This window comes from Loxodonta africana, chromosome 14, assembly GCF_030014295.1.
Source record: "Loxodonta africana isolate mLoxAfr1 chromosome 14, mLoxAfr1.hap2, whole genome shotgun sequence".
Classification (NCBI taxonomy): Eukaryota; Metazoa; Chordata; class Mammalia; order Proboscidea; family Elephantidae; genus Loxodonta; species Loxodonta africana.
The window spans coordinates 2,122,434-2,146,989 of record NC_087355.1 but is presented as its reverse complement, the minus strand read 5'-3'; positions in this window follow the sequence as shown (position 1 = coordinate 2,146,989).

Here is a 24,556-nt window from a genome sequence, read left to right as displayed (position 1 = left end):
ACTAGTCAATAGAATTCAGCATCATACCCAAAAATAATACACCATGACCAAGTAGGATTCATACAAGCACGCAAGGACGGTTCAACATTAGAAGATCAATCAACATAATCCACCTCATAAATGAAAGGAAAGAAAAAAATCACATGAACATTTCAATTGATGCAGAAAAGGCATCTGACAAAGTCAGATTCCCATTTCTGATAAAAATTCTCAATAAAATAGGTATAGAAGGAGAATTTCTCAACATAATAAAGAAGCATCTATATAAAACCAAAGGCTAACAACATTCTTAATGGAGAGAGGCTTGAAATATTCCCCTCGAGAACAGGAAGAAAAGAAGGATTCCCTTTATCTCCACTCCTATTCAACATTGTGCTGGAAGTTCTAGCTAGAGCAATAAGGCAAGAAAGAGAAATAAAGGCCATCCAAATTGGTAATGGAGAAGTTGAACTGTTGCTATTTGCAAATGTTATGATACTATACATAGAAAACCCAAAAGACTCCACGAGAAAACTACTGGAAGTAATAGAAAGATTCAGCAGATTAGCAGGATACAGGATAAACATACAAAAATCAGTTGGATTCCTATACGTCAATAAAGAGAGTGATGGAAAGGAAATCGGGAAAACAATACAATTTATAATAGCCCTCCCCAAAATAAAATACTTAGGAATTAATCAACCAAGGATGTAGAAGATCTATACAAATAAAAGTACAAAAAACTACTGCAAGAAATGAAAAGAGATACACATAAATGGAAAAACATACCATGCTTATTTATAGACTCAACATTGTGAAAATGATAATTCTACCCAAAGCAACTAAAAAAAAGATGCAATCCTGATCCAAATACCAACAGTATTCTTTTTTTTTATAGTGTTTACTTTTTTTTTAATAACTTTTATTAAGCTTCAAGTGAACATTTACAAATCCAATCAGTCTGTCACATATAAGTTTACATACATCTCACTCCCTACTCCCACTTGCTCTCCCCCTCTTGAGTCAGCCCTTTCAGTCTCTCCTTTCTTGACAATTTTGCCAGCTTCCCTCTCTCTCTATCCTCCCATCCCCCCTCCAGACAAGAGTTGCCAACACAATCTCAAGTGTCCACCTGATATAATTAGCTCACTCTTCATCAGCGTCTCTCTCCCACCCGCTGACCAGTCCCTTTCATGTCTGATGAGTTGTCTTCGGTGATGGTTCCTGTCCTGTGTCAACTGAAGGTCTGGGGAGCATGGCCGCCAGGATTCCTCCAGTCTCAGTCAGACCATTAAGTTTGGTCTTTTTATGAGAATTTGGGGTCTGCATCCCACTGATCTCCTGCTCCCTCAGGGGTCCTCTGCTGTGCTCCCTGTCAGGGCAGTCATCGATTGTGGCCGGGCACCAACTAGTTCTTCTTGTCTCAGGATGATGTAGGTCTCTGGTTCATGGGGCCCTTTCTGTCTCTTGGGCTCTTAGTTGTCGTGTGGCCTTGGTGTTCTTCATTTTCCTTTGCTCCAGGTGGGTTGAGACCAATTGATGCATCTTAGATGGCCGCTTGTTAGCATTTAAGACCCCAGACGCCACATTTCAAAGTGGGATGCAGAATGATTTCATAATAGAATTATTTTGCCAATTGACTTAGAAGTCCCCGCAAACCATGTTCCCCAGACCCCCGCGCTTGCTCCGCTGACCTTTGAAGCATTCATTTTATCCCGGAAACTTCTTTGCTTTTGGTCCAGTCCAATTGAGCTGACCTTCCATGTATTGAGTGTTGTCTTTCCCTTCACCTAAAGCAGTTCTTATCTACTGATTAATCAATAAAAAAAACCTCTCCCACCCTCCCTCCCTCCCCCCCTCGTAACCACAAAAGTATGTGTTCTTCTCAGGTTTACTATTTCTCAAGATCTTATAATAGTGGTCTTATACAATATTTGTCCTTTTGCCTCTGACTAATTTCGCTCAGCATAATGCCTTCCAGGTTCCTCCATGTTATGAAATGTTTCAGAGATTCGTCACTGTTCTTTATCGATCCATAGTATTCCATTGTGTGAATATACCACAATTTATTTACCCATTCATCCGTTGGTGGACACCTTGGTTGCTTCCAACTTTTTGCTATTGTAAACAGAGCTGCAATAAACATGGGTGTGCATATATCTGTTTGTGTGAAGGCTCTTGTATCTCTAGGGTATATTCCGAGGAGTGGGATTTCTGGGTTGTATGGTAGTTCTATTTCTAACTGTTTAAGATAATGCCAGATAGTTTTCCAAAGTGGTTGTACCATTTTACATTCCCACCAGCAGTGTATGAGAGTTCCAATCTCTCCACAGCCTCTCCAACATTTATTATTTTGTGTTTTTTGGATTAATGCCAGCCTTGCTGGTGTGAGATGGAATCTCATCGTAGTTTTAATTTGCATTTCTCTAATGGCTAATGATCGAGAGCATTTTCTCATGTATCTGTTGTCTGCCTGAATATCTTCTTTAGTGAAATGTGTGTTCATATCCTTTGCCCACTTCTTGATTGGGTTGTTTGTCTTTTTGTGGTTGAGTTTTGACAGAATCATGTAGATTTTAGAGATCAGGCGCTGGTCGGAGATGTCATAGCTGAAAATTCTTTCCCAATCTGTAGGTGGTCTTTTTACTCTTTTGGTGAAGTCTTTAGATGAGCATAGGTGTTTGATTTTTAGGAGCTCCCAGTTATCGGGTTTCTCTTCATCATTTTTGGTGATGTTTTGTATTCTGTTTATACCTTGTATTAGGACTCCTAGGGTTGTCCCAATTTTTTCTTCCATGATCTTTATCGTTTTAGTCTTTATGTTTAGGTCTTTGATCCACTTGGAGTTAGTTTTTGTGCATGGTGTGAGGTATGGGTCCTGTTTCATTTTTTTGCAAATGGATATCCAGTTATGCCAGCACCATTTGTTAAAAAGGCTATCTTTTCCCCAATTAATTGACACTGGTACTTTGTCAAATATCAGCTGCTCATACGTGGATGGATCTATGTCTGGGTTCTCAATTCTGTTCCATTGGTCTATGTGCCTGTTGTTGTACCAGTACCAGGCTGTTTTGACTACTGTGGCTGTATAATAGGTTCTGAAGTCAGGTAAGGTGAGGCCTCCCACTTTCTTCTTCTTTTTCAGTAGTGCTTTGCTTATCCGGGGCTTCTTTCCCTTCCATATGAAATTGGTGATTTGTTTCTCTATCCCCTTAAAATATGACATTGGAATTTGGATCGGAAGTGCGTTAAATGTATAGATGGCTTTTGGTAGAATAGACATTTTTACTATGTTAAGTCTTCCTATCCATGAGCAAGGTATGTTTTTCCACTTAAGTATGTCCTTTTGAATTTCTTGTAGTAGAGCTTTGTAGTTTTCTTTGTATAGGTCTTTTACATCCTTGGTAAGATTTATTCCTAAGTATCTTATCTTCTTGGGGACTACTGTGAATGGTATGGATTTGGTTATTTCCTCTTCGGTGTTCTTTTTGTTGATGTAGAGGAATCCAAGTGATCTTTGTATGTTTATTTTATAACCTGAGACTCTGCCAAACTCTACTATTAGTTTCAGTAGTTTTCTGGAGGATTCCTTAGGGTTTTCTGTGTATATAATCATGTCATCTGCAAATAGTGATAACTTTACTTCTTCCTTGCCAGTCCGGATACCTTTTATTTCTTTGTCTAGCCTAATTGCCCTGGCTAGGACTTTTAGCACGATGTTGAATAAGAGCGGTGATAAAGGGCATCCTTGTCTGGTTCCCGTTCTCAGGGGAAATGCTTTCAGGTTCTCTCCATTTAGAGTGATATTGGCTGTTGGCTTTGCATAGATGCCCTTTATTATGTTGAGGAGTTTTCCTTCAATTCCTATTTTGGTAAGAGTTTTTATCATAAATGGGTGTTGGACTTTGTCAAATGCCTTTTCTGCATCAATTGATAAGATCATGTGGTTTTTGTCTTTTGTTTTATTTATGTGATGGATTACATTAATGGTTTTTCTGATATTAAACCAGCCTTGCATACCTGGTATAAATCCCACTTGATCAGGGTGAATTATTTTTTTGATGTGTCGTTGGATTCTATTGGCTAGAATTTTGTTGAGGATTTTTGCATCAATGTTCATGAGGGATATAGGTCTATAATTTTCTTTTTTTGTAATGTCTTTACCTGGTTTTGGTATCAGGGAGATGGTGGCTTCATAGAATGAGTTGGGTAGTATTCCGTCATTTTCTATGCTTTGGAATACCGTCAGAAGTAGTGGTGTTAACTCTTCTCTGAAAGTTTGGTAGAACTCTGCAGTGAAGCCGTCTGGGCCAGGGCTTTTATTTGTTGGGAGTTTTTTGATTACCTTTTCAATCTCTTTTTTTGTTATGGGTCTATTTAGTTGTTCTACTTCTGAATGTGTTAGTTTAGGTAGGTAGTGTTTTTCCAGGAATTCATCCATTTCTTCTAGGTTTGCAAATTTGTTAGAGTACAATTTTTCATAATAATCTGAAATGATTCTTTTAATTTCATTTGGTTCTGTTGTGATGTGGTCCTTCTCCTATCTTATTCAGCTTATTTGTTTCCTTTCCTGTATTTCTTTAGTCAGTCTAGCCAATGGTTTATCAATTTTGTTAATTTTTTCAAAGAACATGCTTTTGGCTTTGTTAATTCTTTCAATTGTTTTTCTGTTCTCTAATTCATTTAGTTCAGCTCTAATTTTTATTATTTGTTTTCTTCTGGTGCCTGATGGATTCTTTTGTTGCTCACTTTCCATTTGTTCAAGTTGTAGGGACAGTTCTCTGATTTTGGCTCTTTCTTCTTTTTGTATGTGTGCATTTATTGATATAAATTGGCCTCTGAGCACTGCTTTTGCTGTGTCCCAGAGGTTTTGATAGGAAGTATTTTCATTCTCGTTGCTTTCTATGAATTTCCTTATTCCCTCCTTGATGTCTTCTATAATCCAGTCTTTTTTCAGGAGGGTATTGTTCATTTTCCAAGTATTTGATTTCCCTAGTTTTTCTGTTATTGATCTCTAGTTTTATTGCCTTGTGGTCTGAGAAGATGCTTTGTAATATTTCGATGTTTTGGATTCTGCAAAGGTTTGTTCTATGACCTAATATGTGGTCTATTCTAGAGAATGTTCCATGTGCACTAGAAAAAAAAGTATATTTTGCAGCAGTTGGGTGGAGAGTTCTGTATAAGTCAATGAGGTGAAGTTGGTTGATTGTTGTAATTAGATCTTCCGTGTCTCTGTTGAGCTTCTTACTGGATGTCCTGTCCTTCTCCGAAAGTGGTGTGTTGAAGTCTCCTACTATAATTGTGGAGGTATCTATCTCGCTTTTCAATTCTGTTAAAATTTGATTTATGTATCTTGCAGCCCTGTCATTGGGTGCATAAATATTTAATATGGTTATGTCTTCCTGATCAGTTGTCCCTTTTATCATTATATAGTGTCCTTCTTTATCCTTTGTGGTGGATTTAAGTCTAAAGTCTATTTTGTCAGAAATTAATATTGCTACTCCTCTTCTTTTTTGCTTATTGTTTGCTTGATATACTTTTTTCCATCCTTTGAGTTTTAGTTTGTTTGTGTCTCTAAGTCTAAGGTGTGTCTCTTGTAGGCAGCATATAGATGGATCATGTTTCTTTATCCAGTCTGTGACTCTCTGTCTCTTTATTGGTGCGTTTAGTCCATTTACATTCAGGGTAATTATAGATAAATAAGTTTTTAGTGCTGTCATTTTGATGCCTTTTTATGTGTGTTGTTGAGAATTTCATTTTTCCACATACTTTTTTGTGCTGAGGCGTTTTTCTTAGTAAATTGTGAGATCCTCATTTTCATAGTGCTTGACTTTATGTTAGTTGAGTCGTTATGTTTTTCTTGGTTTTTATCTCGAGTTATAGAGTTGTTATACCTTTTTGTGGTTACCTTATTATTTACCCCTATTTTTCTAAGTAAAAACCTAACTTGTATTGTTCTATATCGCCTTTTATCACTCTCCATATGGCAGTTCAATGCCTCCTGTATTTAGTCCCTCTTTTTGATTATTGTGATCTTTTACCTATTGACTTCCATGATTCCCTGTTATGTGTATTTTTTTTAATTAATCTTAAGTTGTTTGTTTTTATGATTTCCCTATTTGAGTTGATATCAGGATGTTCTGTTTTATGACCTTGTGTTGTGCTGATATCTGATATTATTGGTTCTCTGACCAAACAATATCCTTTAGTATTTCTTGTAGCTTTGGTTTGGTTTTTGCAAATTCTCTAAACTTGTGTTTGTCTGTAAATATCTTAATTTCGCCTTCATATTTCAGAGAGAGTTTTGCTGGATATATGATCCTTGGCTGGCAGTTTTTCTCCTTCAGTGCTCTGTATATGTCGTCCCATTCCCTTCTTGCCTGCATGGTTTCTGCTGAGTAGTCTGAACTTATTCTTATTGATTCTCCCTTGAAGGAAACCTTTCTTTTCTCCCTGGCTGCTTTTAAAATTTTCTGTTTATCTTTGGTTTTGGTGAGTTTCATGATAATATGTCTTGGTGTTTTTCTTTTTGGATCAATCTTAAATGGGGTTCGATGAGCATCTTGGATAGATATCCTTTCATCTTTCATGATGTCAGGGAATTTTTCTGTCAGGAGTTCTTCAACTCTTTTCTCTGTGTTTTCTGTCCCCCCTCCCTGTTCTGGGACTCCAATCACCCGCAGGTTATCCTTCTTGATAGAGTCCCACGTAATTCTTACGGTTTCTTCATTTTTTAAAATTCTTTTATCTGATTTTTTTTCAGCTATGTTGGTGTTGATTCCCTGGTCCTCCAGATGTCCCAGTCTGCATTCTAATTGCTCGAGTCTGCTCCTCTGACTTCCTAGTGTGTTGTCTAATTCTGTTATTTTATTGTTAATCTTTTGGATTTCTACATGTTGTCTCTCTATGGAGTCTTGCAACTTATTAATTTTTCCAGTATGTTCTTGAATAATCTTTTTGATTTCTTCAACAGTTTTATCAGTGTCTTCCTTGGCTTTTTCTGCAGTTATCTTAATTTCATTTGTGATATCATTAAGCATTCTGTAAATTAGTTTTTATATTCGGTATCTGATAATTCCAAGATTGTATCTTCATTTGGGAAAGATTTTGATTCTTTTGTTTGGGGGGTTGGAGAAGCTGTCATGGTCTGCTTCTTTAAGTGGTTTGATATGGATTGTTGTCTCCGAGCCATCACTGGGAAACTAGTTTTTCCAGAAAATCTGCTGCGTCCAGTCCAAATCCCGGTGGGACGGTTCCCGGCTCGGACGCTGCTCTTTCTGCTCCAAGACCAGTCACTGCCTCCCGGGGACTTCTCCTACTGGCTGTGTCCCACGCCGCCCGTGGAACCGGCTGATCCCCCTCCCGGGGTTAGTTCAGGGGGGTGGAGCAGGTCTCTGTGCTTGTGCCGTACCTGACTGGTACGCTGGCTCCAGGCTCTGGAAACAATCGCTGCTTCCCCATATTAGTTCGTTCTCCGTCTCTAAATCTGTGTTTGTTGTTCAGGGTTCGTAGATTGTTATGTATGTGATCGATTCACTTGTTTTTCCGTGTCTTTGTTGTAAGAGGGATCCGAGGTAGCGTCTCCCTAGTCCGCCATCTTGGCTCCGCCCCCACCAACAGTATTCTTTAAAGAGATGGAAAAACTTACCATTAACTTTATGTGGAAAGGGAAGAAGCCCCAGAGAAGTAAAGCACTATTGAAGAATAAGAATAAGGTAGGAGGGATCATACTACTTGACCTCAGAACATACTATACAGCTATGATAGTCAAAACAGCCTGGTAGTGGTACCATGACACATACATTGACCAATGGAACAGAATTGAGAGCCCAGATGTAAATCCATCCACCTGTGGTCACCTGATCTTCGACAAGGGCCCAAAGTCAATCAAATGGGGAAAAGACAGTCTTTTTAACAAATGGTGCTGGCAAAATGGCCCATCTGCAAAAAAATTAAACAGGACTCACACCTCACACCATTTAAAAAAACTAACCTCAGATGGATCAAAGACCTAAAAAGAAAGCCAAAAACTATGAAGTTCATAGAAGAAAAAATAGAATCAATCCTAGACATCCTAATAAACAGCATTAACAAGATATATACCACAACCAACAACAAGCTCCAGAAGATAAGCTAGATAACAGATCTTCTAAAAATTAAACACTGTTGCTCATCAAAAGACTTCTCCAAAACAGTAAAAAGAGAACCTACGGACTGGGGGATAAATGTTTGGCTATTACAAATCAGACAAAGGTCTAATCTCTAAAATCTACAAGAAAATCTATCACCCTTACAACAAAAAGACAAATAACCCAATTAAAAAATAGGCAAAGGAAATGAACAGACACTTCACCAAACAAGACATTCAAGTGGCCAACAGACACATTAGGAAATGCTCGTGATCAGTAGCCATTAGAGAAATGCAAATCAAAACCACAATGAGATACCATCTCACCCTGGCATTACTGGCAAGAATCAATAAAACAGGAAATAACAAATGTTGGAGAGGCTGTGGGGAGATTGGAACTCTTGTGCACTGCTGGTGGGAATGTTAAATAATACAGCCATTTTAGAAAATGAGATGGCTCTTCCTTAGAAAGCTAGAATTAGAAATGCCATATGACCCAGCAATCCCACTCCTAGAAATATATCCTAAGAAATAAGAGTCATCACACAAATAAACATATGCACACCCATGCCCACTGCAGCATTGTTCACCATAGCAAAAAGATGGAAACAACCTAGACGCCCATCAATAGGTGAATGGATAAACAAACTGTGGTACATGCAGATAATGGAGTATTATGCAACAATAAAGAACAAAGATGAATCTCTGAAGCATCTCAAAACATGAATGAACCTGGAGGACACTATGCTGAGTGAATAAATCAATCACAAAAGGACAAATATTGTATGAAACCACTACTGTAAAAATTCATGAGAAAATTTACACACAAAAAGAAGCAATGGTTGATGGTTATGAGGGATGGCAGATGTGGGGATGGAAAAACACTAAATAGACAATAGATAAGTGGTAACTTTGGTGAAGGGTAAGACAGTACACAATACTGGGGAAACCAGCACAACCTCTACAATGCAAGGTCATTGTAGCTCCATAGACACATCCAAACTCCCGGAGGGACAAAATTGCTGGGCGGAGGACTGTGGGGATCATAGTTTCAGGGAACATCTAGCTCAATTGGCATCACACCATTTATAAAGAAAATGTTCTACATTCTACTTTGGTGAGTAGCATCTGGCGTCTTAAAAACCTGTGAACAGCCATCTAGGATACTCCACTGGTCTCACCCTTCGGGAGCAAGGAATAATGAAGAAAACTTAAGATACGAGGGAAAGATTAGTCCAAAAGACTAATGGTCCACATCTACTACGACTTCCACCAGACAGTACAACTAGATGGTGCCCAGCTACCACCGCTGACTGCTTTGACAAGGATCACAACAGAGACAGAGCTGGAAAAAATGTAGAATAAAATTCTAACTCAAAAAGAAAGACAAGACTTGCTGGCCTAACAGAGACTGGAGAAACCCTGAAAGCAGGTCCCTGGGCACTTTTCAGCTCAGTAATGAAGTCATTCCTGAAGTTCACCCCTCAGCCAAAGATTGGACAGGCCCATAAAAAAAAAATGAGACTGAAGGTGCACACCAGCCCAGGGGCAGGGAATAGGAGGCAGGAGGGAACAGGAAAGCTGATAATAGGGAACCCAAGATTGAAAAGGTAGAGTGTTGACTTGTCATGGTGTTGTTAAGCAATGTCATAGATCAATGTGTATACTGACTGTTTAATGAGAAACTAGCTTGTTCTGTAAATCTTCATCCAAAGTAAAATAAAATTTTTTTTTTAATTTAAAAAAGGAGAGAAGACACAATTTACCAATATAAGGAATGAAACAGGGGTTACTACTACAGATCCTACAGCCAATAAAAGGATAAAAAATTTACTAATACAAGAACCTAGAGGAAACAAACCTTGAAAATCACAAACTACTGAAATTCACCCAAGATGACACAGATAACCAGATTAGTCCCATAACCACTAAAGAAATTGAATTTGTAATTAAAAATCTAAAAAAAAGAGAAATTGAGAACCCCCCCAGGGACAGATGATTGCATTATAAATATTTACCAAATATTATAGAAGAATTAACACTATTTTACACAATGCACAATGACTTCCAGAAAACTGAAGAGCAGGGAACACTTAGAAAACCATTTTATGAGGCCGTAATCACCTTGATTCCAAAACCTGTCAGGAAAACAAACAAAAAAACTAATGATTAATACCTCTTGGGTGTAGACTAAAAAACCCTCAACAAAATATTAGACAATCAAATCCAGAAATGTCTGAAAAGAATTAAACACCTGGAACTGCTGGGCTTCATTCCACATATGCAAGGCTGATCCAACATTCAGAAATCAGTTTACATAATCCGCCATAGAAAAGAAGGAAAATAAAATGATAATATCAATTGAGGCAGCAAAATGCAGTTGACAAAATCCAATACCCATTCATGATAAGAATTCTCAGTAATTAGGAATATAACAGAGCTAACAAAGTTTACAGCTAATACCATATTTAAAAATCGAACACTTTCTCCTTGAGAGTGGCAACAAGACGAGAATATCCGTTTTCACCACTCTCCTTCGACAGGGTAATGGAAGCTCTAGTAATTTAAGTAATGCTAGAATAAGAAATAAAAGCCTTACAGATTAGTAAGGAAATAATAAAAACCGCGTCTATTAGCAGATGACATGATCACCTATGTAGAAAATCCCAAGGAATCTATTAAATAAATTAAAATTAAAATGTAAATTTAAAAATCTAATAAATGAGTTTGACAATGTGTCTAGATACAAAGAATGATCAATTTGATTTCTGTACGCTAATAATGAACATGTGGAAATCAAAATCATAAGCTCAATATCATTTACAATCACTCTAGAGAAAAATTACATACTTGTATATACACTTTAAAAAACATGCAGATTCTGTATGCTGAAAATTAAATTGCCTTATGAAAGAAGACCTAAATAAACGAATAAGCATTTCAAATCATGGATTACCAGCATCAGGAATGAAACAGGGGATGCTACTATACATCCCACAACAATTAAAAAGGTGATATATAGGCATCAATTCTACACAAATGACCTATAGATTAAGTAAAATTTCTATCAAAACACAAGCGTGGTGCTTTGCAGAAATAGAAAGGCTTATTCTAAAATTTATATGGAGAGTCAACAACCTTGTAATAGCTCAAGCAATCTTGATAAAGAAAAATTAAGTAGGAGGAATTGCTCTATTCAATATTAAGGATTATTATACAGCTGCAATAATCAAGAGAGTGTAGTATTGGTGAAGACACAGACACATAGATCAACAGAACAGATTAGGGTCCAGAAAGACACCTACCCAAATATGTCCAATTATTTTTGATAAAGGTGCAAAAGCAACTTATTGGAGGAAAGATTACTATTTCAATCAATGGTGTTGGAATAATTGGATATCCATAGGCAAAAAATGAACCTCGACCTAATCCTCACACCTTATACAAAAATTAACTCAAAGCGGATCATGGACTTACAGTTTTAGAAAAAATCATAGAGGAAAATCCTTACAGCAGAGAGGTATTCAAATAGTTCTGTAAGAACTCAACACCGAAGGCACAAGCATAACAGGGTAAATTGGTAAATTGGATTATATAAATAAACAAATAAATAAAATACAAAAACATACCTGCTTTGCAAAATACTCTCATTGAAAATACAAGCTATCAATTGTGAGAAATTTTCACACAACATATCTGACAAAGAACTAGTATCTAGAACTCTCAAAACTCAACCGTTAAAAAAAGCAAGCATGCCTATTAGAAAATTGGCAAAATAAATGTACAGACATTTCACAGAAGAGAATATACATATGGCAAATAAATACATGAAAACATTTTCAACACTATTAATTAGCCATTAGAGAAATGCTTATTTAAACCTCAATATGGTGTCACTGCACAACTATCAGCAAGGCTAATATTAAAAAAAAAAAAAAAAGTGGCACAATCAAATGCTGGTGAGATGCCAAGAAACTCCATCAATCACATAGCTGATGGAAATTTAAAATGGCATAGGCACTCTGGAAAAGCTTGGAAGTTTCTTGTAAATGTAAACATGTAATTACCATACGGTCCAGCAATTGCACTCTTGAACATTTATCTCAGAGAAATGATAAATTGCATTCACACAAAAACTATTAAATAAATATTTATAGAAGCTTTATTCATAAAAGCTGAAAATGGGAAACGCTCTAGTTGTTCTTCAACAGATGAATTGTTAAACAAACATTTGTACATCTATTCATGGAATGGTGTTCAGCAAAAACAAGAATGAACATACACGCAACAACTTGGATGAATCTCCAGGGAACTAATGCTGAGTGAAAAAGGTCACACACTTTAAAGGTCAGTCTTAAAGATCACATACTACATGACTCCATTTATATAACATTCTTGAAATGGGAAACTATAAATATGAAAAACAAATTCATGGTTGCCAGGGGATAGCAATAGTCATGGGGAGAGATGGGTGTGACTAAAGGGTGGCATGAAGGGAATCTTTGTGGTAGTGAAAGTGTTCTGCAGCTTGACTGTGCATATACAAAGCTATGCATGTGATAAAATTGTATAAAACTAAATGTGCACACACACACATATATACACATACACACACACAGATGAGTAGAAGTAAAATTGTAGAAGCTGAATAAGATTGGTGGAGTGTATCAGTGTCAATATCTTCATTGCGATATTTTAATGTAATTTGGAAAGACGTTATCATTGCAGGCAACTGGATAAGAGGTACACAGGAGATATCTGTATTATTTCTTACAACTGCATATGAATCTGCAGCTACCTCAGGCAAAATTAGAAAAAAAGATACACTTACAATACGTGCAGTTTATTTTATGCCAAGTATACCTCAATAAACCTGGGACCGATAAACCTGGGACCAAAGGGCGTGCATTTGAAAAAATTAACCCTGACCTGTATCATGCAACTTACACAAAAAATTATCTCAAAATGAACCTTAGACAAAAATGCTATAAAACCTGCAGAAAATATATAAGGAAGCAATTTTTCACCTTTGGGCTGATGGGACACAAAAATCCATGACCCATAAAAAATAATATTTTGATGCATTGGGTTCATCAAATCTAAAATTTCTGTTCTTCATGAAACACTCAAATAAAAATAAAAGGCAAGTCAAAGATTGGGACAAAATATTCACAATGTATATATCTGGCATAGGAACTATATCTGAAATATAGACGCAGTCTTAAAATGCAATAATAATTAGAAAACAAGTAGAATTTTAAAATGGCAAAAACTAATGATTAAAAACTTGCAAAAGTCATTAAGAGAAACCACACACAAATATAGACGAATTACCGCAAAGTACATCAAGAGATGCTCAACCTCCTTAGTGATCTGCAAAGTTAACCCAAAATTTGATAGCAGATCACTTTCATTAGCGTAATAATATTAAAAACATGTAAAAAAGAATTTTTGAGGACTTCAAATAACTAGATATATCAAATATTGCTGGTGGAAATGTAAAATGGTACAACTACTTTGGATAGGTGTTTGGTAGTTTTTTATAATTATAGCACATGCTTATCATAAAAAAAACAATTGCCACTGAGTCAATTCTGACTCATAGCGACCCTATAGGACAGAGTAGAACTGCCCCATAGAGTTTCCATGGCTGTAATCTTTACAGAAGCAAACTTTCACGTCTTTCTCCCATGCAGCGAACCCCACTGACCTATGGGTTAGCAGCCAAGTGCTTTAACCACTGTGCCACCAGAGCTTCTTATACTTATCATAGGATAAATAAATTCCAGTGCTTGTATTTAAATAATAGCAATAAGAACGTGTTTTCAAAAAATATTTGTACAAAGTTGTTTATAGCATTTTATTTTAAATCATCCAGAATTGAAAATAGCATAAATGTTCATCAGCATGCAAATAGATAAACAATCTGTAATAAATTAATACAGAGGAATTAAATTCATAAAAAGATGGCCATATTGCTAATGCATGCATCAATATGGGTGGACCTCACTGATATTATTTTGAATGAAATAAACCAAGCACAAAAGGGTGTATACAGTATGATTTCATTCATCTGAAGTGCTAGAATACACTACAAATATATAGACATAGAGACTAGCTCTGTGGTTGCTGACAGTGAGGGTGGGTGATTTACTATAAAGGGGCAATTTCTGGGATGATGAAAATTTATTTCTTAATTGGGGAAACGGTTGCATGGATCAACTCTTAGGGAAACTTTAATTTCTATACAGCCAAATATGTCTCATGGACCAAAGACAGAAAATTCTAAGCCTTTAGAAATACGGATGGCTTTAGAGACAATCTGGTAAACCCCCTTAGTTTGAGGATGCCATAACAACAATTTCCCATCATTATTCTTTGGCCATAAAAAGGACAATAATCATATTTCCATGATTGCCATAAAAGTGTTCTTTCTTTTACATATTTATTATTATTATTTTTTTAATAGTATAAAGTATTTCACATATTTTCAATAATATCTATAACACCGTAAAAGCACAGTAACTTTTCTGGTTAGTAGAAAGTCTGAAACCGGGACATCTTACATACTGGAAGCAGCCCAGCTCTGCAGTCAGGACACACTCAGTTAACTTACTGTGTGAACTCCAGAAAGGTGTCCTTCTCAGTGACTCAAGCTTCTTTCTTTTTAAAATTTTATTTCATCTTTAAAATGAGGATTAAAACAGTACCTACTCCGTGGGTTAATTTTGAAAATAAAATGAAGGAAAGCATTTAAAACACATTAAATGGTACCTGAAATATTTTAGTAAATAATATATAGTAATCACACAATCCCCCACGTGCCTGTCAGTTTGTCGCAGTGTGGAGGCTTGTGTGTTGCTGTGATGCTGGAAGCTATGCCACCAGTATTTAAACACTGGCAGGGTCACCATGGCAGACAGGTTTCAGGTGAACTTTCAAAGACAGACTAGGATAAAGGACGAGGGGGTCTACCCCTGAAAATATGTAGCTAGTGAAAATCTTATGAATAGGAGCAGAACATTGTCTGATACAGTGCCTGAAGATGAGCCCCTCAGGTTGGAAGGCACTCAAAATATGACTGGGGAAGAGCTGCCTTCTCAAAGTAGAGTTGACCTTAATTTAATAACTTGGGTGAAGTCAAGCTTTCAGGACTTCATTTGCTGATGCGGCATGACTCAAAATAAGAAGAAACAGCCACAACCATTAATAATCAGAACATGGAATGTATGAAGTATGAATCTAGGAAAACTGGAAGTCATCAAATATGAAATGGAACTCATAAACATTGATATTCTAGGCATTAGTAAGCTGAAATGGACTGGTATTGACCATTCTGAATCAGACAATCATATGGCCTACTATGCTAGGAATCACAACTCGAAGAGGAATGGCATTGCATTCATCATCAAAAAGAACATTTGAAGATATATCCTGAAGTACAACGCTGTCAGGAATAGGATAATATCAATATGCCTGCAAGGAAGACCAGTTAATATGACTCTTATTCAAATTTATGCACCAACCACCAAGGCCAAAGATGAAAATCTGAAGATTTTTACCAACTTCTGCAGTCTGAAATTGCTCAAGCATGCACTCAGGATGCATTGATAATTGCTGGTAACTGGAATGCTAAAGTTGGAAACAAAAAAGGATCGGTAGCTAAAAAACATCGTCTTGGTGATGGAAATGATGTCTGAGATCCCATGATAGAATTTTGCAAGACCAATGACTTCTTCATTGCAAATACCTTTTTTCACCAACATAAAGGCAACTATACATGTGGACCTCACTAAATGGAATACGCGGGAATCAAATTGACTATATCTGTGGAAAGAGATGATGGAGAAGCTCAATATCATCAGTTAGAACAAGGCTGGGGCCGACTGCAGAATAAACCATCAATTGCTAACGTGCAAGTTCAAGTCAAAACTGAAGAAAATTAGAACAAATGCAAGAGAGCCAAAATACGACCTGGAGTATATCTCACCTGAATTTAGAGACCAACTCAAGAACAAATTTGATGCATTGAACACTAATGACCAAAGCCCAGAGGAGTTGTGGAATGACATCAAGGACATCATACATGAAGAAAGCAAAAGCTCATTAAAAAGACTGGGAAGAAAGAAAAGACCACAATGGATGACAGAAGAGACTCTGAAACTTGCTTTTGAATATCCAGTAGCTAAAACAAAAGGAGAAAACGATGAAGTCAAAGAACTGAACAGAATATTTCAAAGGGCAGTTCTAGAAGACAAAGTAAAGTATTGTAATGACATGTGCAAAGACCTGGAGATAGAAAACCAAAAGCGAAAAATAAGCTCAACATTTTCAAGCTGAAAGAACTGAAGAAAAAATTCAAGCCTTGAGTCATAATATTGAAGGATTATTCTGGGGAAAATATTAAAGGACACAGGAAGCATCAAAAGAAGATGGGAGGAATACACAGAGTCACTATACCAAGAAGAATTGATCAATGTTCAACCATTTCAGGCAGCAGCATATGATTAGAAGCCACTGGTACTGAAGGAAGAAGTCCAAGCTGCACTGAAGGCATTGGTGAAAAACAAAGGTCCAGGAGCTGACGGAATACCAATTGTGATGTTTCAACAAACAAATGCAGTGCTGGAAGTACTCACCCGTCTATGACAAGAAATTTGGAAGACAGCTACCTGGCCAACTGACTTGAAGGGATGCCTATTTGTGCATATTTCCAAGAAAGGTGATCCAACCAAATGTGGAAATTATTGAACAATATCACTAATATCACAGGCAAGTAAAATTTTACTGAAGATTATTCAAAAGCAGCTGCAGCAGTACAACAGCAGGGAACTGCCAGAAATTCAAGCTGGATTCAGAAGATGACATGGAATGAGAGATATCATTGCTCTTTTCAGATAGATCCTGGCTGAAAGCAGAGAGTATCAGAAAGATTTTATTGACTATGCAAAGGCATTTCACTGTGTGGATCGTAACAAATTATGGATAACATTGTGAAGAATAGGAATTCCAGAACACTTAATTGTGCTTAGGAGGAACCTGTACATGGATCAAGAGGCAGTTTTGGAACAGAACAAGGGGATACTGCATGGCTTAAAGTCAGGAAATGTGTGCTTTAGGGTTGTATCATTTCACTATACCTATTCGATCTGTATGCTGAGTAAATAATCCCAAAAGCTGAACTACATGAAGAAGAATGGGGCATCAGGATTGGAGGAGGGTTCATTAACAACCTCGTTATGTGGATGACCCAACTTTGCTTGCTGAAAGTGAAGAGGGCTTGAAGCACTTACTGATGAAGATCAAAGGCCACAGCCTTTAGTATGGATTACATCTCATCATAAAGAAATAAAAAATCCTCACAACTGGACCAATAAGCAACATCATGATAAACGGAGAAAAGATTTACTTTGTCAGGGATTTCATTTTACTTGGATCCACAATCAACACTCACAGAAGCGCGGTCAAGAAATCAAAAGATGCATTGCATTGGGCAAATCTGCTGCAAAAGACCTCTTTAAAAAGTGTTGAAAAGCAAAGGTGAAACCTTGGAGACTAAGGTGCTCCTGACCCAAGCCATGGTGTTCCCAATAGTCTCATATGCATGTGAAAGCTGGACAATGAACGTGGGAGACTGAAGAATTGAAGCCTTTGAATTGTGGTGTTGGCAAAGAATATCAAATATACCATGGACTGCGAAAAGAATGAGCAAATCTGTCTGGGAAGAAGCAAAACCAGAATGCTCCTTAGGAGCAAGGATGGCGAGACTATGTCTTACATACTTTGGACATGTTATCAGAAGGGATCAGTCCCTGGAGAAGGACATCATGCTTAGTAAAGTAGAGGTTCAGTGAAAAACAGGAAGACCCTCAACGAGATGGAATCGACACAGTGGCTGCAACAATAGGCTGAAGCATAACTGATTGTGAGAATGCAGCAGGACTGGGCAGTGTTTCCTTCTGTTGTACATAGGGTCACTATGAGTCTTAATCGACTTGATGGCACATAACAACAATAATCATATAAAATAAATCTATGCATTTTAGATGCCAACGTTAATTATGAAGCCCTGGTGGCACAGTGGTTAAGGGCTTAGCTGCTAACCAAAAGGGTGGCAGTTCAAATCTACCAACTGCTCCTTGGAAACCCTATGCAGACAGTTCCATTCTGTCCTATAGGGGTGCTATGAGTGGAATCGACTCCACAGCAATGAGGTTTTTTGTTTTTTTAATTCCAATTATAATTTTTCAAGTTATCTGAATCAACAACAAAAAAAATATTGATTAGTAAAGCTTCCTTTCTTTCAAGTCAATCACAAAAATATATACATGTAATTCTGATTTATCTAGGTAATATTTTCTTTGGAGCAACAAAAATGTTAAAATTCTGATTCTGCCACTTTCAGTTTGGGTACTTTTAAACTGCCAAATTACATAATTTTTTCTTAATCTGATTTCTGCTGTATAAATCGGATCTGGTAATACCAATATTCTAGGAGAATTTGATTATTAAATAAGAAAATATTTGAAGTACCTAAAATATTAGGCACCTGTTTGTAGGCTTCTTCTTACTCCTTTGATTTTTCTTACCACAAACAAATGAAAAAAACTGTTAAAATAGTAACAAACATTGCAGTGACAATAGATGTTTAAAAATGACTGTTTCTGGGGACTACAAAGTGAAGCTACCAGCTAAAATATATCCCCAAATTGCATCATAAATGGACCCCAAGGTGAAGAAGGGGCCCTATCACATTCTGCCTCCCCTTCCTCATCCAATCTTATATTGTCTTTGAGGGAAATTATCTATGTAATGGTTCATCTAACAAAGATGTGTTTAGCAGTTCAGGCATGAAATATTTTGAAAGAAGAAGAAAGAATAGAAGAGTAGAAGTTTTATATAGATTATAAAAATATTTACTTTAATATACAAAAAGCTTTAATTTCAAATTGATCTTAGTGTTTGCTTAGATGCAAATTTAACTGATGTTTATTGAGTGCCTCAAATGACACTGGAAAGTTCGCATTTACAGATGAGGAAACGGAAGTTTGGAAAATCTTATTAAATTGCTCCAAATCACACAACTGATATTTGCAATGCCATAGATAGAATTCAGCTTTCTGACATCAAGGTTAGTGATAGATAAAAACCCAGCAAGAATAATGAAGAAAAGGATTAGGGTTAGGGTTAGAAAAATGTTCTTTTATCTAATTGTAGCTGAGGGGTAGAGTTAATTGTTTTTGCTTTTTTGTTGTTGTTGTTGTTGTTATTGTTCTTGTTGTCAGTAAATTAACAATCTGTATAGTCAGTCATTGCTGAATGGCTTTACAACTAGGCAATGTCTATATTGTTTTGAAGAAGACAACTTCTTTCATCATATATGAAATTTGCAAATGAATCAATTAAAGGTTTGTAGAGATGATATTTTGTTCAATCACTTCTTAAAAATGTCCTTATCATATAGAATATTTATGGAACAAGTTTTCACTGTGAACCAGAAGTCAGCCATTTTTATTTATTACATGTTGTGGAGACAGAATGGCAGGCACATCTATAATTCATATCTCAAGAGTACACTGTTTCACAGCCTTTATTTCCAGATCTCAAGCCTATTGGTTATCCTGGGGCCTGGAGGGAAGGAATCTATTTTCATTTGTAGAGAAGGGGTTGTGGAGCAGCCCCCATGTAAGTATGAGGCTTGGTAATGAGAGCTGATTGGATTTAGTGGTATCAAGATGGTAGCTAGAGCCAAAAGATGTGCTAAGGATCATACGCCAGCAGTGATGCAAAGATAAAACGAATGCCTCTTAGTTTCCCTTTTTTTTTTTCCTTTCTTTCTGTCCTGTCTCTCCATTTTTTTTTTTTTTTTTTGAAGTTAGCAACTAGATGCATTTTGTTGCAATTAACTGAGCTAAGAAAAACTAATTGGGGGAGAAAATAGAAAATTTTCCTTTAAAGTGTCTAGAATTGCCTATTATTTGGCTTTCCACATGTTACCTTCTCATAAGGACCTAACTCTTAATCAATCCCCTTCCTCCCTGACACAGCTCATATTCTTCTTATTAACTTCTGCTTTAAGTGAGGGGATGTGGCCCAGGCCTGCTGTAGTTAGGGAAATTATAACTCTTGCTCCATTTAATTGTTTAAATATTGAGCATATGACCCATTTTAGACCAATGAGTCTAGAACACATTTAAAGAACGATTATGGGGAAAGAAACACACTTCTTTGTCTGAAAAAGCTTCATAAGCAACTAGATATGTATCTGGATGGGAAAAGTATCATAAGAACTTCTCACATTATTGAGTTAAATTCTCTCAGAGGAGGAGATGATACTCACTCTATCTTTACCATCTAAGCTGTTGCCATCGAGTTGATTCCAACTCATAGCAACCCTAGGGGAGAGTAGAAGTGTGAAGACCAATAGTCATTATCAATGAATGAGGGGTTACTGAAGGCATCTCCACTTCTGAATATAAATTTCTCACTTGTCCAAGTAGTACAGTCCCATCCAACTGGCAGCTTGGAGGATGGTTTTTACCTGATTCTCAAAAGCCATCCTGTGAATTAGATTGCCACTTTATACTGACTGCCAGTCAGTGTAAAAGTTGGTAAGACTTCACATTATTTATTTGGTTGGTTGTGTTTTTGATTGAAATAGGGTAAAAAATAAAGACAAAAAGCAAAGACCTGAATCCTTTTCCACTGTTAAGCCAGAGAATAAACTCACATTTATCTCCCCAAGGCAAACCAGTAAGCCATGGTGGATCCTTGCAGTCATCTGTGACCATGAGAGGAAGCCTGGCCTTAGAACAGAAAGATAGGAAGGAATTCTGATGGGAATAAAGCAGCTCTCTGATGTCACTGTTGAACTGCTGAGTCAAACCAAGCAATTGTTGTTGTTGCTGTTGTTGTTGTTAGGTGCCGTCAAGTCAGTTCTGACTTATAGCAACCCTATGCACAACAGAATGAAACACTGCCTGGTCCTGCGCCATCCTTACAGTTGTTGTGCTTGAGCTCATTGTTGCAGCCACTGTATCAATCCACCTCGCTGAGGGTCTTCCTCTTTTCCGCTGACTCTGTACTCTGCCAACCATGATGTCCTTCTCCAGGGACTCATCCCTCTGGACAACATGTCCAAAGTATGTAAGACACAGTCTCGCCATCCTTGCCTCTAAGGAGTATTCTGGCCGCACTTCTTCCAAGATAGATTTGTTCGTTCTTTTGGCAGTCCATGGTATATTCAATATTCTTCACCAACACCACAATTCAAAGGTGTCAACTCTTCTTCAGTCTTCCTTATTCACTGTCCAGCTTTCACATGCATATGATGAGATTGAAAATACCATGGCTTGGGTCAGGCGCACCTTAGTCTTCAGGGTGACATCTTTGCTCTTCAACACTTTGAAGAGGTCCTTTGTAGCAGATTTACCCAATGCAATGCACCTTTTGATTTCTTGACTGCTGCTTCCATGGCTGTTGATTATGGATCCAAGTAAAATGAAATCCTTGACAACTTCAATCTTTTCTCCATTTATCATGATGTTGCTCATTGGTCCAGCTGTGAGGATTTTTGTTTTCTTTATGTTGAGGTGTAATCCATACTGAAGCCTGTGGTCTTTGATCTTCATTAGTAAGTGCTTCAAGTCCTCTTTGCTTTCAGCAAGCAGGTTGTGTCATCTGCATAACATAGGTTGTTAATGAGTCTTCCTCCAATCCTGATGCCCTGTTCTTCTTCATATAATCCAGCTTCAAGGATTATTTGCTCAGCATACAGATTGAATAGGTATGGTGAAAGAATGCAACCCTGGCGTACACCTTTCCTGACTTTAAACTGATCAGTATGCCTTTGTTCTGTCCGAACAACTGCCTCTTGATCTATGTAAAGGTTCCTCATGAGCACAATTAATTGTTCTGGAATTCCCATTCTTTGCAACATTATCCATAATTTGTTCTGATCCACACAGTCAAATGTCTTTGCATAGTCAATAAAACACAGGTAAACATCCTTCTGGTATTCTCTGCTTTCAGCAAGGATCCATCTGACATCAGCAATGATATCCCTGGTTCCACATCCTCTTCTGAATTTGGCCTGAATTTCTGGCAGTTCCCTGTTGACATAGTGCTGCAGCCGTTTTTGAATGATCCTCAGCAAAATTTTGCTTGTGTGTGATGTTAATGATATTGTTCTATAATTTCCACATTCAGTCGGATCACCTTTCTTGGGAATAGGCATAAATATGGATCTCTTCCAGTCAGTTGGCCAGGAAGCTGTCTTCCATATTTCTTGGCATAGACGAGCGAGCACCTCCAGCACTGCATCCGTTTGTTGAAACATCTCAATTGATATTCCACCAATTTCTGGAGCCTTGTTTTTCGCCAACGCCTTCAGAGCAGCTTGGATTCTTCCTTCAGTACCATTGGTTCCTGATCATATGCTACCTCTTGAAATGGTTGAATATCGACTAATTCTTTTTGGCCTAATGACTCTGTATATTTCTTCCATCTTCTTTTGATGCTCCCTGCGTCATTTAATATTTTCCCCATAGAACCCTTCACCACTGCAACTTGAGGCTTGAATTTTTTCTTCAGTTCTTTCAGCTTGAGAAGCACTGAGCGTTTTCTTCTCTTTTGGTTTTCCATTCCCAGCTCTTTGCACATGTCATTGTAATACTTTACTTTGTCTTCTAGACCTGCCCTTTGAAATCTTCAGTTCTTTTACTTCTTCAATTCTTCCTTTTGCTTTAGCTGCTCGATGTTTGTGAGCAAGTTTCAGAGTCTTCTCTGACATCCACCTTGGTCTTTTTTTTCTTTCCTGTCTGTTCAGTGACCTCTTGCTTTCTTCATGGATGACATCCTTGATGTCATTCCACAACTCGTCTGGTCTTCGGTCACTAGTGTTCAATGCGTCAAATCTATTCTTCAGATGGTTTCTAAATTCAGATGGGATATAGTCAAGGTCATATTTCGGCTTTCGTGGACTTGCTCTGATTTTCTTCAGTTTCAGCTTGAACTTGCATATGAGCAATTGATGGTCCTTTCCACAGTCGGCCCCTGGCCTTGTTCTGACTGATAATATTGAGCTTTTCCATTGTCTTTTTCCACAGATGTAGTCAATTTGATTTCTGTGTGTTCCATCTGGTGAGGTCTATGTGTATAGTCGCAGTTTATGTTGGTGAAAAAAGGTATTTGCAATGAAGAAGTCTCTGGTCTTGCAAAATTCTATCATTCGATCTCCAGCATTGTTTCCATCACTGAGGCCATATTTTCCAACTACTGATCCTTCTTCTCTGTTTTCAACTTCCCATTCTAATCACCAGTAATTATCAATGCATCTTGATTGTATGTTCGATCAATTTCAGACTGCAGCAGCTGATAAAAATCTTCTATTTCTTCATCCTTGGCCCTAGTGGTTGGTTCATAAGTTTGAATAATAGTCGTATTAACTGGTCTTACTCTAGGCGTATGTATATTATCCTATCACTGATCGCCTTGTACTTCAGGATAGATCTTGAAACGTTCTTTTTGATGATGAATGCGACACCATTCCTCTTCAAGTTGTCATTCCCAGCATAGTAGATTATATGATTGTCTGATTAAAAAATGGCCAATACCGGTCCCTTTCAGCTCACTAATGCCTAGGATATCAATGTTCATGCATTCCATTTCATTTCTGATGATTTCCAATTTTCCTAGATTAATACTTTGCACATTCCAGGTTCCAATTATTAATGGATATTTGCAACTGTTTCTTCTCATTTAGAGTCATGGCACATCAGCAAATGAAGCACCTGAAAGCTTTCTCCATCCACATCATTAGGTCTACTCTACTTTGAGGAGGCAGCTCTTCCCCAGTCATCTCTTGAGTGTCTTCCAACCTGGGGGGCTCATCTTCCAACACTATATCAGACAATGTTCTGCTGCTATTCATAAGGTTTTTACTGGCTAATGCTTTTCAGAAGTAGACTGCTGGGTCCTTCTTCCTAGTCTGTCTTAGTCTGGAAGCTCAGCTGAAACCTGTCCTCCATGGGTGACCCTGCTGGTATCTGAATACGGGTGGCATAGCTTCCAGTATCACAGCAACATGGGAGCTCCCACAATATGACAAACCAACAGACACGTGGGGGTATTATGCTACAAACATATGTATTAACATTTTCCCAAAAACTAGACCTTTAAAAATGATAAGCAAATCTAATCTTCCTCCTGTTGAGCAGTAGGTCATCTAAACGTGAATCATTAGAATGTATCAATTTTTAATCAATTTTGATCATTAGAAACTTCTATTCCATAATCTAATATTCTCTAATATTTACTTTGAAGGAGCCGTTGTAGTACTGTGGTTATGTGCTCAGATGCTTACCAAAAGGTTGGCAGTTCGAACCCACCAGCTTTCCATGGGTGAAAAGTGTTGCATTATTTACTTCAAGATTTCAACTGCAAACATGC